Below are 16624 nucleotides of genomic sequence, written 5' to 3'. Positions count from 1 at the left end.
AGGAGAGGGGATTAAGAGCACCGCTTAAAGGAGCTCCAGAGACGGGCGTGAGCCGCGGCTATCAGCACAGACCCCCGAGACGGTCATGAAACGCTAAGGCTGCTGCTGCCCCCACCAAGAAGCCTGTGTGCAAGCACAGGTCACTATCCACACCGCCCCTCCTGGGAGCCTGTGCAGCCCGCCACTGCCAGGGTCCGTGATCCAGGACAACTTCCCCGGGAGAACGCACGGCACACCTCAGGCTGCTGCAACGTCCCGCTGGCCTCTGCCACCGCAGGCTCGCCCCGCCTCCTCCATACCCCTCCCTCCCCCCGGCCTGAGTGAGCCAGACGCCCCGAATCAGCTGCTCCTTAAACCCCATCCTGTCTGAGCGAAGAACAGACACCCTCAGGCGACCTACAGGCAGAGGCGGGTCCAAATCCAAAGCTGAACCCCGGGAACTGTTTGAACAAAGAAGAGAAAGGGAAATTTCTCCCAGTAGCCTCAGAAGCAGAGGATTAAATCTCCACAATGAACTTGATGTACCTGCATCTGTGGAATACCTGAATAGACAACGAATCATCCCAAATTGAGGAGGTGGACTTTGGGAGCAAAGATATATATATTTTTTATCCCTTTTTCTCTTTTTGTGAGTGTGTTTGTGTATGTTTCTGTGTGTGATTTTTGTCTGTACAGCTTTGCTTTTACCATTTGTCCTAAGGTTCTGTCCATCCGTTTTTTGTTTTTTTTTATTACTTTAAAAAAATGTTTTCTTAATAATTATTTTTTTTATTTCAATAACTTTATTTTATTTTACTTTATTTTATCTAATCTTCTTCCTTTCTTCCTTTGTTCCTTTCTTCTTTTCTTCCTTCCTCTCTTTCTTTCTTTCTTTCTTTCTGTCTGTCTGTCTGTCTGTCTGTCTTTCTTATTTTTTCTCCCTTTTATTCTGAGCTGTGTGGATAAAAGGCTCTTGGTGCTCCAGCCAGGCATCAGGGCTGTGCTACTGAGGTGGGAGAGCCAAGTTCAGGACACTGGGCCACAAGAGACCTCCCAGTTCCACATAATACCAAATGATGAAAATCTCCCAGAAATCTCCATCTCAACACCAAGACCCAGCTTCACTCAACGACCAGCAAGCTATAGTGCTGGACACCCTATGCCAAACAACTAGCAAGACAGGAACACAGCCCCATCTATTAGCAGAGAGACTGCCTAAAATCATAATAAGGCCACAGACAGCCCAAAACACACCACCAGATGTGGACCTGCCCACCAGAAAGACAAGATCCAGCCTCATCCACCAGAACACAGGCACTAGTCCCCTCCACCAGGAAGCCTACACAACCCACTGAACCAACCTTAGCCACTTGAGAGAGACACCAAAAACAAGGGGAACTACAAACCTGCAGCCTGCAAAAGGCATAGCCCAACACAGTAAGTTAAGCAAAATGAGAACACAGAGAAACACACAGCAGATGAAGGAGCAAGGCAAAAACCCACCAGACCTAACAAATGAAGAAGAAATAGGCAGTGTACCTGATAAAGAATTCAGAATAATGATAGTAAAGATGATCCAAAATCTTGGAAACAGAATAGAGAAAATACAAGAAACGTTTAACAAGGATCTAGAAGAACTAAAGAGCAAACAAACAGTGATGAACAACACAATAAATGAAATTTAAAATTCCTAGAAGGGATCAATAGCAGAATAACTGAGGCAGAAGAATGGATAAGTGAACAGGAAGATAAAATAGTGGAAATAACTATTGCAGAGCAGAATAAAGAAAAAAGAATGAAAAGAACTGAGGACAGTCTCAGAGACCTCTGGGACAACATTAAACGCACCAACATTCGAATTATAGGGGTCCCAGAAGAAGAAAAGAAAAAGAAACGTACTGAGAAAATATTTGAAGAGATTATAGTTGAAAACTTCCCTAATATGGGAAAGGAAATAGTTAATCAAATCCAGGAAGCACAGAGAGTCCCATACAGGATAAATCCAAGGGGAAACACGCCAAGACACATATTAAGCAAACTATCAAAAATTAAATACAAAGAAAAAATATTAAATGCAGCAAGGGAAAAACAACAAATAACACACAAGGGAATCCCCAAAAGGTTAACAGCTGATCTTTCAGCAGAAACTCTGCAAGCCAGAAGGGAGTGGCAGGACATATTTAAAGTGATGAAGGAGAAAAACCTACAACCAAGATTACTCTACCCAGCAAGGATCTCATTCAGATTTGATGGAGAAATTAAAACCTTTACAAACAAGCAAAACCTAAGAGAATTCAGCACCACCAAACCAGCTTTACAAAAAATGCTAAAGGAACTTCTCTAGGCAGGAAACACAAGAGAAGGAAAAGACCTACAATAACAAGCCCAAAACAATTAAGAAAATGGTAATAGGAACATACATATTGATAATTACCTTAAATGTAAATGGAATAAATGCTCCAACCAAAAGACACAGACTGGCTGAATGGATACAAAAACAAGACCCGTATATATGCTGTCTACAAGAGACCCACTTCAGACCTAGGGACACATACAGACTGAAAGTGAGGGAATGGAAAAAGATATTCCATGCAAATGGAAATCAAAAGAAAGCTGGAGTAGCAATTCTCGTATCACACAAAATAGACTTTAAAATAAAGACTATTACAAGAGACAAAGAAGGACACTATATAATGATCAAGGGATTGATCCAAGAAGAAGATATAATAATTGTAAATATTTATGCACCGAACATAGGAGCACCTCAATACATAAGGCAAATACTAACAGCCATAAAAGGGGAAAGCAACAGTAACACAATCATAGTACGGGACTTTAACATCCCACTTTCACCAATGGACAGAACATCCAAAATGAAAATAAGGAAACATAAGCTTTAAATGATACATTAAACAAGATGGACTTAATTGATATTTATAGGACATTCCAACCAAAAACAACAGAATACACATTCTTCTCAAGTGCTCCTGGAACATTCCCCAGGATAGATCATATCGTGGGTCACAAATCAAGCCTTGGTAAAGTTAACAAAATTGAAATTATATCAAGTATCTTTTCTGACCACAGCGCTATGAGACTAGATATCAATTACAGGAAAAAATCTGTAAAAAATATAAACACATGGAGGCTAAACAATACACTACTTAATAACCAAGAGATCACTGAAGAAATCAAAGAGGAAATCAAAAAATACATAGAAACAAATGACAATAAAAACACAATGACCCAAAACCTATGGGATGCAGCAAAAGCAGTTCTAAGAGGAAAGTTTACAGAAATACAATCCTACCTTAAGAAACAAGAAACATCTCAAATAAACAACCTAAACTTACACCTAAAGCAATTAGAGAAAGAAGAACAAAAAAACTCCAAAGTTAGAGGAAGGAAAGAAATCATAAAGATCAGATCAGAAATAAATGAAAAAGAATTGAAGGAAACGATAGCAAAGATCAATAAAACTAAAAGCTGGTTCTTTGAGAATATAAACAAAATTGGTAAACCATTAGCCACACTCATCAAGAAGAAAAGGGAGAAGATTCAAATCAACAGAATTAGAAATGAAAAAGGAGAAGTAACAACTGACACTACAGAAATACAAAGGATCATGAGAGATTACTACAAGCAAGTATATGCCAATAAAATGGACAACCTGGAAGAAATGGACAAATTCTTAGAAATGCACAACCTTCCGAGACTGAACCAGGAAGAAGTAGAAAATATGAACAGACCAATCACAAGCACTGAAATTGAAACTGTGATTTAAAATCTTCCAACAAACAAAAGCCCAGGACCAAATGGCTTCACAGGTGAATTTTATCAGTTAGAGAAGAGCTAACACCTATCCTTCTCAAACTCTTCCAAAATATAGCAGACGGAGGATCACTCCCAAACTCATTCTACGAGGCCACCATCACCCTGATATCAAAACCAGACAAAGATGTCACAAAGAAAGAAAACTACAGGCCAATATCACTAATGAACAGAGATGCAAAAATCCTCAACAGAATACTAGCAAACAGAATCCAACAGCACATTAAAAGGATCATACACCATGATCAAGTGGGGTTTATCCCAGGAATGCAAGGATTCTTCAATATACGCAAATCAATCAATGTGATACACCATATTAACAAATTGAAGGAGAAAAACCATATGATCATCTCAATAGATGCAGAGAAAGCTTTCGACAAAATTCAACACCCATTTATGAGAAAAACCCTCCAGAAAGTAGGCACAGAGGGAACTTTCTTCAACGTAATAAAGGCCATATATGACAAACCCACAGCAAACATCGTCCTCAATGGAGAAAAACTGAAACCATTTCCACTAAGATCAGGAACAAGACAAGGTTGCCCACTCTCACCACTCTTATTCAACATAGTTTTGGAAGTTTTAGCCACAGCAATCAGAGAAGAAAAAGAAATAAAAGTAATCCAAATCAGAAAAGAAGTAAAGCTGTCACTGTTTGCAGATGACATGATACTATACATAGAGAATCCTAAAGATGCTACCAGAAAACTCCTAGAGCTAATCAATGAATTTGGTAAAGTAGCAGGATACAAAATTAATGCACAGAAATCTCTTGCATTCCTGTATACTAATGATGAAAAATCTCCAAGTGAAATTAAGAAAACACTCCCATTTACCACTGCAACAAAAACAATAAAATATCTAGGAATAAACCTATCTAAGGAGACAAAGACCCATATGCAGAAAATTATAAGATGCTGATGAAAGAAATTAAAGATGATACAAACAGATGGAGAGATATACCATGTTCTTGGATTGGAAGGATCAACATTGTGAAAATGACTGTACTACCCAAAGCAATCTACAGATTCAATGCAATCCCTATCAAACTACCAATGGCATTTTCCACAGAACTAGAGCAAAAAATTTCACAATTTGTATGGAAACACAAAAGACCCCGAATAGCCAAAGCAATCTTGAGAAAGAAAAACGGAGCTGGAGGAATCAGGCTCCCTGACTTCAGACTATACTACAAAGCTACAGTAATCAAGACAGTTTGGTACTGGCACAAAAACAGAAATATAGATCAATGGAACAGGATCAAAAGCCCAGAGATAAACCCACACACATATGGCCACCTAATCTTTGATAAAGGAGGCAAGAATATACAGTGAAGAAAAGACAGCCTCTTCAATAAATGGTGCTGGGAAAACTGGACAGGTACATGTAAAAGTATGAAATTAGAACACTCCCTAACACCATACACAAAAATAAACTCAAAATGGATTAAAGACCTAAATGTAAGGCCAGACACTATCAAACTCTTAGAGGAAAACATAGGCAGAACACTCTATGACATAAATCACAGCAAGATCCTTTTTGACCCACCTCCTAGAGAAAGGTAAATAAAAACAAAAATAAACAAATGGGACCTAATGAAACTTAAAAGCTTTTGCACAGCAAAGGAAACCATAAACAAGACCAAAAGACAACTCTCAGAATGGGAGAAATTATTTGCAAATGAAGCAACTGACAAAGGATTAATCTCCAAAATTTACAAGCAGCTCATGCAGCTCAATATCAAAAAAACAAACAACTCAATCCAAAAATGGGCAGAAGACCTAAACAGACATTTCTCCAAAGAAGGTATACAGATTGCCAACAAACACATGAAAGAATGCTCAACATCATTAATCATTAAAGAAATGCAAATCAAAACTACAATGAGATATCATCTCACACCGGTCAGAATGGCCATCCTCAAAAAATCTACAAACAATAAATGCTGGAGAGGGTGTGGAGAAAAGGGAACCCTCTTGCACTGTTGGTGGGAATGTAAATTGTTACAGCCACTATGGTGAACAGTATGGAGGTTCCTTAAAAAGCTAAAAACAGAACTACCATACCACCCAGCAATCCCACTACTGGGCATATACCCTGAGAAAACCATAATTCAAAAAGTGTCATGTACCAAAATGTTCATTGCAGCTCTATTTACAATAGCCAGGACATGGAAGCAACCTAAGTGTCCATCAACAGATGAATGGATAAAGAAGATGTGGCACATATATACAATGGAATATTACTCAGCCATAAAAAGAAAGAAAATTGAGTTATTCGTAGTGAAGTGGATGGACCTAGAGTCTGTCATACAGAGTGAAGTAAGTCAGAAAGAGAAAAACAAATACCAAATGCTAACACATATATATGGAATCCAAGGAAAAAAAAATTGGTCATGAAGAACCTAGGGGCAAGACGGGAATAAAGACACAAACCTACTAGAGAATGGACTTGAGGATATGGGGAGGGGGATGGGTAAGCTGTGACAAAGTGAGAGAGTGGCATGGACATATATACACTACCAAATGTAAAACAGATAGCTAGTGGGAAGCAGCCGCATAGCACAGGGAGATCAGCTCGGTGCTTTGTGACCACCTAGAGGGGTGGGATAGGGAGGGTGGGAGGGAGGGAGATGCAAGAGGGAAGAGATTTGGGAACATATGTATATGTATAACTGATTCAATTTGTTATCAAGCAGTAACTAACACACCATCATAAAGCAATTACTCCAATAAAGATGTTAAAAAAAAAAAAAGTAAATTAAATCAGTAGGCACTAAAATAGTAGATGACATTTACTGAGGACTTACTATGTGCGAGGCACTATTCCAACTATATCTATATAGTCCATATAAAAATTGACTCACCTAACCCTACAAATATTCTATGGGATAGGTATTATTAGTATCCTCACTTTACAGAGGGGAAACTGAGACTTAGATAAATTCAATAACTTCTCCAAAGTCGTATAAATAACCATTGGCAGTCAGAATTTGACCTTGTGTGGCATGATTCTCATCTGCACTTTAGATCTACCTTTGTTAGAAAAAGACACAATTGAAATGCCATTGGCAAAATGCAGAGTCTCCCACAATGGGGGTGCCTGGCACATCCTGAGCATGCAGTAGATACTTGTTGAGTGAATGAATAAATAGCCTTCTAGCTTATTTCCACCTCAGCATCTTTACACATGTTGTTCCCTCTGCCTAGAATGTTTTCCCATTGTTTTTTGAAGGGAGCTCTTTTTCAACAATTGGATCTCAGCTTGGTTATTTTCTCCACAGGGAGAATTCCCTGACTACCCTTCCAAAAATACCAACATGTATGCCCATCATATATCCAGATATATATCCATATACATCCAGGTATATGTCACTTTTTTTCCCATAAAACCATGGAATTTATCTAGTTTATGTATTTATTTACTTGTAGTTTGTCTGTTTTTTCCCAGTAGGATATTGGCTGTAGGAGAACTGGGGTCCTGTCTGCCATGTTCATCACTCTGTATAGCTACTAGGCTTTCAATGAATGTCGAATGAATAACTGGATAGATGGATATGTGCATGGATGGATGATTGAATGGATGGATGGACAATGTATCTGGATTGCAGCCAGGCATTCGGTCATAATTCTTATGATGTTGAGATGGGCTATATATATTTCCAGGTGGTTAAATGACTGGACTCCAAAAAACCTTGATTTTACCAAAGTAATAACAGCTTAGAGAAGTTCTCGTTAACACTTTTCAAAAAGGTTTTTCATGTGTGTCAAAAGCATGAATGTGAAATATGTAATCTGTAAGCTCTAACTCAAGTGCTCAAAAATATTTTAGATTCAATTATTTTATTTGATGTTCTAATATTAATAGACAATACCTAGAATCATTTCCATGCTCAAAAATATTATCATTTCAACGTACTACATGGTAAGGCTTCAGCTATACTTTTATTGTTGGTGGGAAGTGTGTGTGACTAAAAGTTAAGCAACAAAAAAAAATACAAGAAAAAATTTTTACAATTGTTTTGCGATGAATATGGAAGGCTAAGTTGTTACTTTATTAATACACAAATCCAGAAACGTTATTTAGGAAGATGTTATAGTTTAGTATCATTTATAAACATTAGAGTTACAGAGCAAACATTGCTTTTTAAGCATATAGTAAGGATTAGAAGGTATGAGAGCTCCTGATTAAAAGATTACACATCAAGCAGATATTTAAAATAAAGTTCATTCTTCCCTAAACATGAGCAGAGTGTGTCTTCTTAGGTATAGCCGCAGACAATATGGGTGTGAGGAAGCATGAAAATGTGGATCACTTCCTCTTTCCATTCCCTACTTTCACCATCACTTGGTATCCTTACCCAAGGACAAGACAAGGACCCAGAATCCCAAATCTTCTCTTCTCCTCTTTCACACCACTGCATGCTCCCTCTCTACACACAAACACACTTGACATTTTTTTTTTTTTTTTTTCTGATACAAAGTCATTCCAATGGCTCTAATGAATAGAACCATTTTTAAAAGGCTCTTCAGGAGCAACAACTAACTGACCAGGCAATGTGAGTGCCTGTTCAGAAAACAATTTCCAGGCAAAGAACATGTTTCAATTCCCCAAATTATACCACCATGGACACTTATCTCTATGCCTCATACCAGCCTTGCTTCCTCTCTCTAAGTCTGTGTGTAATTCAGGTCCTAGCTTTAGTCAAAATGAAAAGACTGCCACCTACTGAATTACAGGCGAAGACAACTGGAATCTTGAGGCACGTTTAATTTAATGCGTGGAGTCAGTCTTCTTCCGAGAGCAGGCACCACCTGTTCTGAGGCATTATGTGTAGGGAGAAGGCAAGAGGATGACTAGCATGTGGGTGGTAACTGGCCGTTGATTGGGAATAATTTCTACAAAAGCCTCTCCTTGAGTGACAATATAAAGTGATAACAAGGTAATTCTCAGCTCAATAAGAATCAGTGAAAGCAGGATAATAAGTTCTTTGGGATATTTCCTAATATAAATACTGAGATTGTGTTTCCCTATTCATCTCTTCTGCCTGCTGAGGTTGTTAACCACCTTCCCTTGCTGAAACAGTAAAATCAAAATGGGCAGCTAAAGCACTATAAAAACTATCAAATTAAAGGAGGACAAATCATAAAGATTTCTTATGTCTGTCTGTATTTGCATCTTCATTCAGTGTCATCCCTGCCACTTGTTACCTGCAACTTCACACATCTCACTCCGCAGATAAAAATGAAGGGTCTCTTCAAAATTCAGATTACAGCAAGCAAGCAACAGTCATATCACTGACAGTGACAGGGATTGCTTTTTATGATCCACAATAGAAAAGAAAAAACACGATTTTTTTCCATTAACCATAATTACCTGAGGTTTAAAGAAAAATTAATGTTGAGAAATCAAATATTAACTCATTAGGAGAAAACAGTAGATCACCTTCAAATTCATGAATGTTGGCCTTCATTAGCTAAAACAGAAAAAGCACAGATGCAGGAACTACATAATTTACACAAAGGCTACCTGAATGATGCCAAATACTCTCCAAATACAACTAAAAGCTTGATTAATCGCTTTTAACAGCCAATGAAGCTCATTTAAATTCACTCAGGGGAAAACGTAATTTTCAAACTAAACTAATAAAAGTCTCACTGTTTCTTGAACTAAGTTAACTTTATTAAGTTCTTTCTTTAAATTCATGATGACTTAACATTTAAAATGTGCTTACTGTTAAAAACTCAATAGTTTATTTCATTATTTTAATTACTCATTAATCCAATACTAAAAAAAATCTAAATCATGTCTGTCAATTGTTGATGTGCCAGTTTATTTGGAAATGTCCTGATTCCTAAAGATATATAAATACTTCCCACAGATATGTATTTCCTGAATACACACACACACACCTATTTCCTGCATATACATATATATGTACTTCACTATTATTTTAAATTTTCAACAAGTGTATAAATTTTGTATACAGATAATGTGAGGTTTTTTATTTTAAAAAAAAGAAAAATCCCAATTAGGCACACTTATAGAGACAGAAAGTAGATGAGTGGTTGCCTAGGGGTAAGAGGGTTTATTGTGTCTTACAGGTATTGCTTACAGTTCCAGAAATTCATGAAGCACCAGGAAAATTTTTACCCACAGTTTATATTCAATGTCTCTGAAATGCCATTTTCTCTCAATATCAGATGTTCATGTTCCATCTTGAAACCAAATCACCTGGTACCATTTTCTTCACAGATCTTATCACTGTTACTTTTTAATATTTTTTCTCCTCCTGCTAAAATATAACCACGATGAAACAGAAAACCTATCTTTCTTGTTCATTGCTTCATCTTCAGTGCCAAGAACAGTATATGATACATGATAGGCACTCAACAAACATATGTAGAATGAATAAACACTCATTAATTTCCCAATTTCATTTACCTGCTTGAACTAAGAAATTCTGAGAATATCTTGAATCTACAAACATTTATAAATATTTCCTATGACTAAAGAGCAGTTGGTTATAGGGCAGGGGCTAGGAAAGTGTCATGAAACTGTTTTTTTTCCTCAGACCTTAGTTTTTTGAAAGACAGATATCATTTTTCTTGAGAAAGCTAAGAACATAACATCGACCATCTCTTTGGTCTAAAAAGAGTCTCATCAAAGTACTGACCTTTGGAACACATGTCGGACATAACTGATCTTCCCAGGTAAGAAAACTCCAAAGCTTCATCTGGATTTTCTATTTTCCTTTATAATATTTAGTTTTGAGAAACCTGACTTAAATGGTTGCCATGGAAATGAGCACAATGGTGAATCATAAAGCTTTTAGAAGGATGCGGCATAAATGTAAGAAAGGGTTATTTTTATTAACTTTTTAAAACTGATAAATCTCAGGGTAAGGAAGGTACTACAGAAAAAGAGAAACGATTATTATAGCTCTCACCTAGGTTATGTTTTGTAAATGCTGTGAAAAAAATAAGGACACTGTTGCAATGAATCAAAGCAAATACAAGAAGACTATTTCTATATACTGATTTATTATTTTATAAATGTGCATATATCATAAATCATAAGCCCTTTGAACCAATATAACAGCTATTCATTTACACACGTATATAGGTTATCTTGTCCAGTCTCAGCCTTGTAAGGCATGTCCTCTTTATTTTCTACTATAGCACTCAGCTCTTTCTTTAAAGCCCAATAAGCAATAAACAAGCAGTTTAATTAATTAAATTGTTAACTATGAAAATAAACCAATTTTATTTTTTAGAGCAGCTTTTGCTTTTGCTGCCTTATGATGTAAAAAGAGACAAGTACAGATCTGTGAACTCAACAAAGCAACTGTAGTGGGAGACAAGGTGTTAAAACAATTTTAAGGGTATTGCATGAAATGTTTATTGACCAGAATTTGGTACAATGGAAAAAGGCTCCAGCATATAATCAGATTTCCCACATGGAAAATGAACACCAAGGAACTACAACAATAGCCTTCATTTTTTTGTAATGTATTTTTAATTACATGTTCATTATTTTAGGCTTATATAGAAATTTTCCCTATCCAATTAAATAATTTTAAATTGACCTCATTCAGTGTATATATAATAGCTACAGTCAGTAAGTGGAATGATTTCCCACAAGGATTAGCAAGGTAGTAGATTGTGCTTTTGCTGTCCCTTCTAATTTCAAACTAAATCATTTATTTATTGCCTTTATGGCTACTGCCATTTTTGAAGACTATCACCACATCTGAATAGGGTTTATTGAGCATGTATGTTTTCCTCTTCTGTTTCAAAGCTAATTTTTAGAATTCTTTTGTCAATTAGGAAATGGAGGTAACCATGAGGACTGGTAAGCTAAGGTGAAACCTAGCTACTAGTTTCCTATATATTTACTAGTTTCCTGTATATTAAGGTATATTTGCCAAATGGCACACTTCCCCTTATGATGTTAAAGAGTATAAAATAAAAACTCATTTTCAATTTAAACTCTAAGTCCTGATAGTGTTCTGGAAGTCCTTTCTATGAGAAATGGATTTTTTTTCCGTATCAAGTATAGGAGGATTAAAGAGTTACCTTTACGTTTCCTACAATTATAACTCATTTGAACCTAATGAGTCCCATTTACCCTCCCTAGAATATTATATTATAAGATCAATAAATAAATACCAAATACCAAATAAATATCAATAAATAATACCAAATACATTTGCCTGTTATGGAAGGTCAAGAAAAGTAATTTTCTTCTAGTGATAGGGAGAAATATTAGGAGATGGAGGTAATGTTCAAAAGATTGTGTGTGGTTTTGAAGTTACCTGCCATGATAGAATAATCAATAGATAACTAGGAAGACCTTCATTTGATCATTCATGCCTCATTGCTCATGAACATTATTAAATATTCTCTTGGTTTCTCAGCAGGTTGCCTTTGAAGTTGCCACATGGAACATTTTTCTGCGTGAAGAATTATATTTCCCAAAAATGCGATACTGATGTGTAGCAACAAGATAAAAAGAGATATAAACTTGCACATAGCCCATCAACTGCTCACTGACCTTGGATCATAAGATTATTTTATCAAAATATGCATGTCTCCTCCTGAGAAGTCAGTTTTGCCAAATGGCCAACCTTTCCTGTGGACCATGGGGTCATACGGGACAGAGGAAAACCATTTAAACCATAACTGTTACAGTATATATGTCAGAGTTTCATAAAGAAGCAAGTCATCTTTCTTATCCTCATACTTTTTGTCAAGAGTTATGGTAAATTAAAATCGCTTTCTTCAGGTGTGTGATATTTGTGATTATTAATGGAAGCATTTGGTGAGCCAAAATTAAAATTTAGAAACCCTGTGCCATTAGCGCTGATATTTTTCAAAATCTGAAATATGTAGCAACCGTGAAGCAGAGCACAAGTGTTAGCCTACAACGAGGAATTTTATGCACAACCACAAAGGACATGTGGCCTAAAGCATTGAAATGATTTATGTTTACAAAAATCCAAGACCCTAAAGAAAATTCTGTCATTTCTGAAGAACAAACCCTTAGGAATGAGTCGGTTTTGACTAGCTTTATGTTCCCACACAGAAAACACATTTATTCACTTGAAAAGATCTCCAAGACCCCTTCTAAGAGTAAGAATGAGAGGAAGTTACACTGAGAAGTTATTCCATAATCTCTCAATAATGGCAAATCTTTCACTTTAAAATAATGTTTCCCATTCACTCAAAAGGCATTTATGAGAATCAACTATGGGCTAAGACATGCAAAAGGAGCTGAGAATACAAGGATAAATAAGCCACACTCACACAGTGGGGAAGCGAGGCACACATACAGATTGCACAGTCCTGTAACAGAACCATGCTCAGAGGAATCATGCCTGATCCACCTGGGACATTCAAGAGAATGTCCACAGAGAAAGTAATATTTCAACTTAGTCTTGAGGAGTAAGTTTGCAATACTGAGAAAATATGAGAAGACAATCTATGGAAAGAGCACAGACTGAGAAAAGGATTTGAGTTTTGAAACTCATGGGTGATCTAAGAACTGTGAAAAATTCCGTGTTACAAGAGCATAGAATGCAAAGGATGAGGCAGCTAATATAGCTAAAGAGAGATTTGTTACCAAATTTTGATATTTTCAATGGTTAAGACAAGAGATAGCAGTTTGAACAGTTATAGTAGGGATAACATTAAGGGGCCTGATCAATAAACTTTATAATTAATTATGTTGGGAAATGAGTGGAAAGGCAGAAGTTAAGAATGACAGCAGTCTTTCTTGTATAGATTTAAAGTCAATAGTAATGTCATTAACCAAGATAGGAAATAGAAATAAGGAATTAATATCAAGACAGTGAATTCTATTTTGGACATTTCAAGTTTGAATTTCCTAAGAAACATCTATTGGAAATGCAAAAATTCTGTTACAAATACAGAAGTGGATCTCAGGAGAGAGATCAGGTGCTGGAGACATGTAGTTGGAAATTAATTGCTCTAGATGGTATGGTACTTGAAATCTTGAAGCAAATGTTATCACCCAGGGAGAAGAGGAAGAAAAAGCAGAGAATCAAGGATAAAATCTCAGAGAGTGTCAAAGTCTAAGAAATGAAGGAAAGTGAGAAGAGGTCAAATTTTAGAGGAAATCTAAGGGCACAGAGGTCGGGGGAGTGGCTAATGGCAAAGGAGAACAGTTTTCTTGAAGCCAAGACAAGATTACATCAAGGAAGAAAGACAGGAGGACTTGGTCAAGAAAAACTGAAGAAAAGGTCTAAGGACAAACTAAAATAGGTCATAGGATTTAGCGATTAGAAAATAAGCCCCTGGACTTTGCAAGACTCTCTGTGTAGTAGAAATACAAGCCAGGTGTCAGCTGGCTGAAGAGAAGGAATGAGGTGATGATGTGGGAAAAATAATTATATACTACTTGACCTAGAAATTCCAGAAGGATGGAAGAGAGTGACAAAATGGAGGCAGCTGAAAGCAATAATAAGCATGAGGGCAGGTTTTTTGTTGATGTTTCATTTTATTTTTGTTCAGAGATGGAGGAGCAAATAGTGTGCTTTAAACAAAAGGGGTTTTAAATAAAGGGGCTGCATAGAGAGGCAAAAACGAATGCACAAAGTTCTAAAGAATTTGCAGTAGATGAGAGGCTTAATCTTAAGGTAAAAGGTAAAATGCACTGCTTACTCTCAGATAAGACTGCTATAATGACACATGAATCTTTTTAGGTGTATTAAGAAACTGAAAAAAGAAAAGTGATAAATGTTGTAAACTAATAGATTCTATTTTCTTTGGGCTGTACACTTATCTTCTGAAAGGTATACATCAGAAGGGAAAGACTCTACAAATTACACTGTAGCAAAAATAATTTTGTTAATCTAGTGATTAGAAAGATGGAGATAAAATGGCTGTGAAATCTATAACATTGAAAAATACACAAGGTGACAAAAGTTGAGGGTCAATATCAATAAAACATGGGTCATTTTTAACACTAGATGTGTATAACCTTCCCACCACACCCACATGCACACATACATTTAACTCATTTCTCCACAGTTGCTCAACAAAGCCAAAGTGTGTGGGCTAGAAATTCAGAACACAGTCTCTCAAATCAGAAATACAAGTTGGTCAATGGTATTAAAAGACCATCAAGCATTGTGTTGCATTTGTATTGAGTCACATGATACTTAAAATATTTACCAAGCATTAATATTAATTATATAAATTAAATATATTAAAATTGAATTATAATAATATTAATTATATAAATTAAATATATTAAAATTAAAATATATTATATAAATATTGGGCATATTTAACCAAGAATTCCTAGCTATTGGTTAGAGATTTGAAGATGGATTTAATGACCTTTTAAAAAATATTGTTCTCTCACTCCTTATTGTTTTGTTGTTCTACCTTGAAAAGCAAATCTGGAAAACTAGGTCATTCAAACTTTATTCCTCCAAAGCACAATTAAATCACAAATGTCAGGAAAAATTTTTCAAAACTTGGAAATGAATGGGCAAGAGATTACTGGGTGTCTTTAAGGAGTATGTCCATGCTTTCTAGCATGCCCTCTGGGAATTACTTGATTCTATTAGTTGAACATCTAACTTTCTATTGAGTAGATTATTTTACATCTCTCTAATGGCAGAAGATAACTTGAAGAAATCTGATAGCAATGCAAATTATCCTTACCCATAACAATGCAAATGAAGATCATCTGGTGGAGAATCAATTATTTATACCTTGCAGAATAGATCAACATTACACTGTTTTATTGTCCTATATGATGTTAACCAGTTTTACATCTATTAGCAACTTCATTTTTATATTCCTGTATGTGCATGCATGCACACACACACATAGAATCACACACACATCAGTTCTTCAATTTTTTTTAAACTGGTTTTAACATCTTATTGGTTCCCTCACTAATTAATGAAGCAAATAAAATTTTGAATATGTGTTCATTTTATATTTTTAAGAGAATAGTGGTTTACCTTTTTTAAAACTGAGTTTTAGCACAAAAAAATTAAGTGAACTGGATAACTACATTTAAGAATACCTGTCTAGAAGCTTGTCCTCCAGATCTTCTTAACAACCGTCATTGTATCAACCTCACAGCATTAATAATTTTAAAATCACAGTCTCCCATTTATATGGATTCACCACTTGAATATATGCATTTTTGTCAACCACAAACAAAGTAAAATGCATCTAATCAAATTAGAACTGTACATATCTGTATAGTAAGAGAATCTCTATTTTATTGAAAAAGAAATGTTACACAGATTGAGTATTAGCCAGAATGTTCAAGAGTATATCCTTAGTCACTGTGGAGCTATTTTTGCAATAAAACCTGCACTTTGTCTAACAAGTTCCCTTGGGAATTAAGAGAAAAACATGTTGAAATGGGGAAAAAAATGCAGTTGGAAAATTTCAGCCTAACAACTATATGGTCTAGCTTCATACTTTAGGGTAAATATTTGCAACATATTATTAATGCCCTAAGTTTTCATGTAATGAAACAGAATAAATTATTCAATATTTTAATTATACCTATAAAAATAAAATTTGCATAATAATGAGCTATTTGAAAAAGTAGGCATAAATTAACAAAGTATGAACCATGATCCTTTTAAGAAAATAAGTATGGACTTACTGATGTTAATTCACTGGTGCCATGGAAATTACTTCTTTTATGAACTCCATTTACCTCAAAAATAAACATTTTCATGACTCAGGGAATGCATTATTTTGACTACCCATAAGTGTTCACCTTATCTAGTTAGTGATTCATACAGATAGACTCA

General features: G+C 35.7%; 1 long non-coding RNA gene across 1 annotated transcript in view; it reads right to left on the bottom strand.

Moving 5' to 3' along the window:
• The window catches only part of LOC309658247, a 537688-nt gene that overhangs the window by 12280 nt on the left and 508784 nt on the right, over nucleotides 1-16624 (bottom strand). The window lies entirely within an intron of this gene.

The sequence above is a fragment of the Balaenoptera physalus genome (genome assembly GCF_965194825.1).
Source record: "Balaenoptera physalus genome assembly, chromosome: 3".
In the NCBI taxonomy this organism is placed as follows: Eukaryota; Metazoa; Chordata; class Mammalia; order Artiodactyla; family Balaenopteridae; genus Balaenoptera; species Balaenoptera physalus.
Note: the sequence above shows the minus strand (reverse complement) of the source record. Positions and strands in the feature narration are given on the sequence as shown.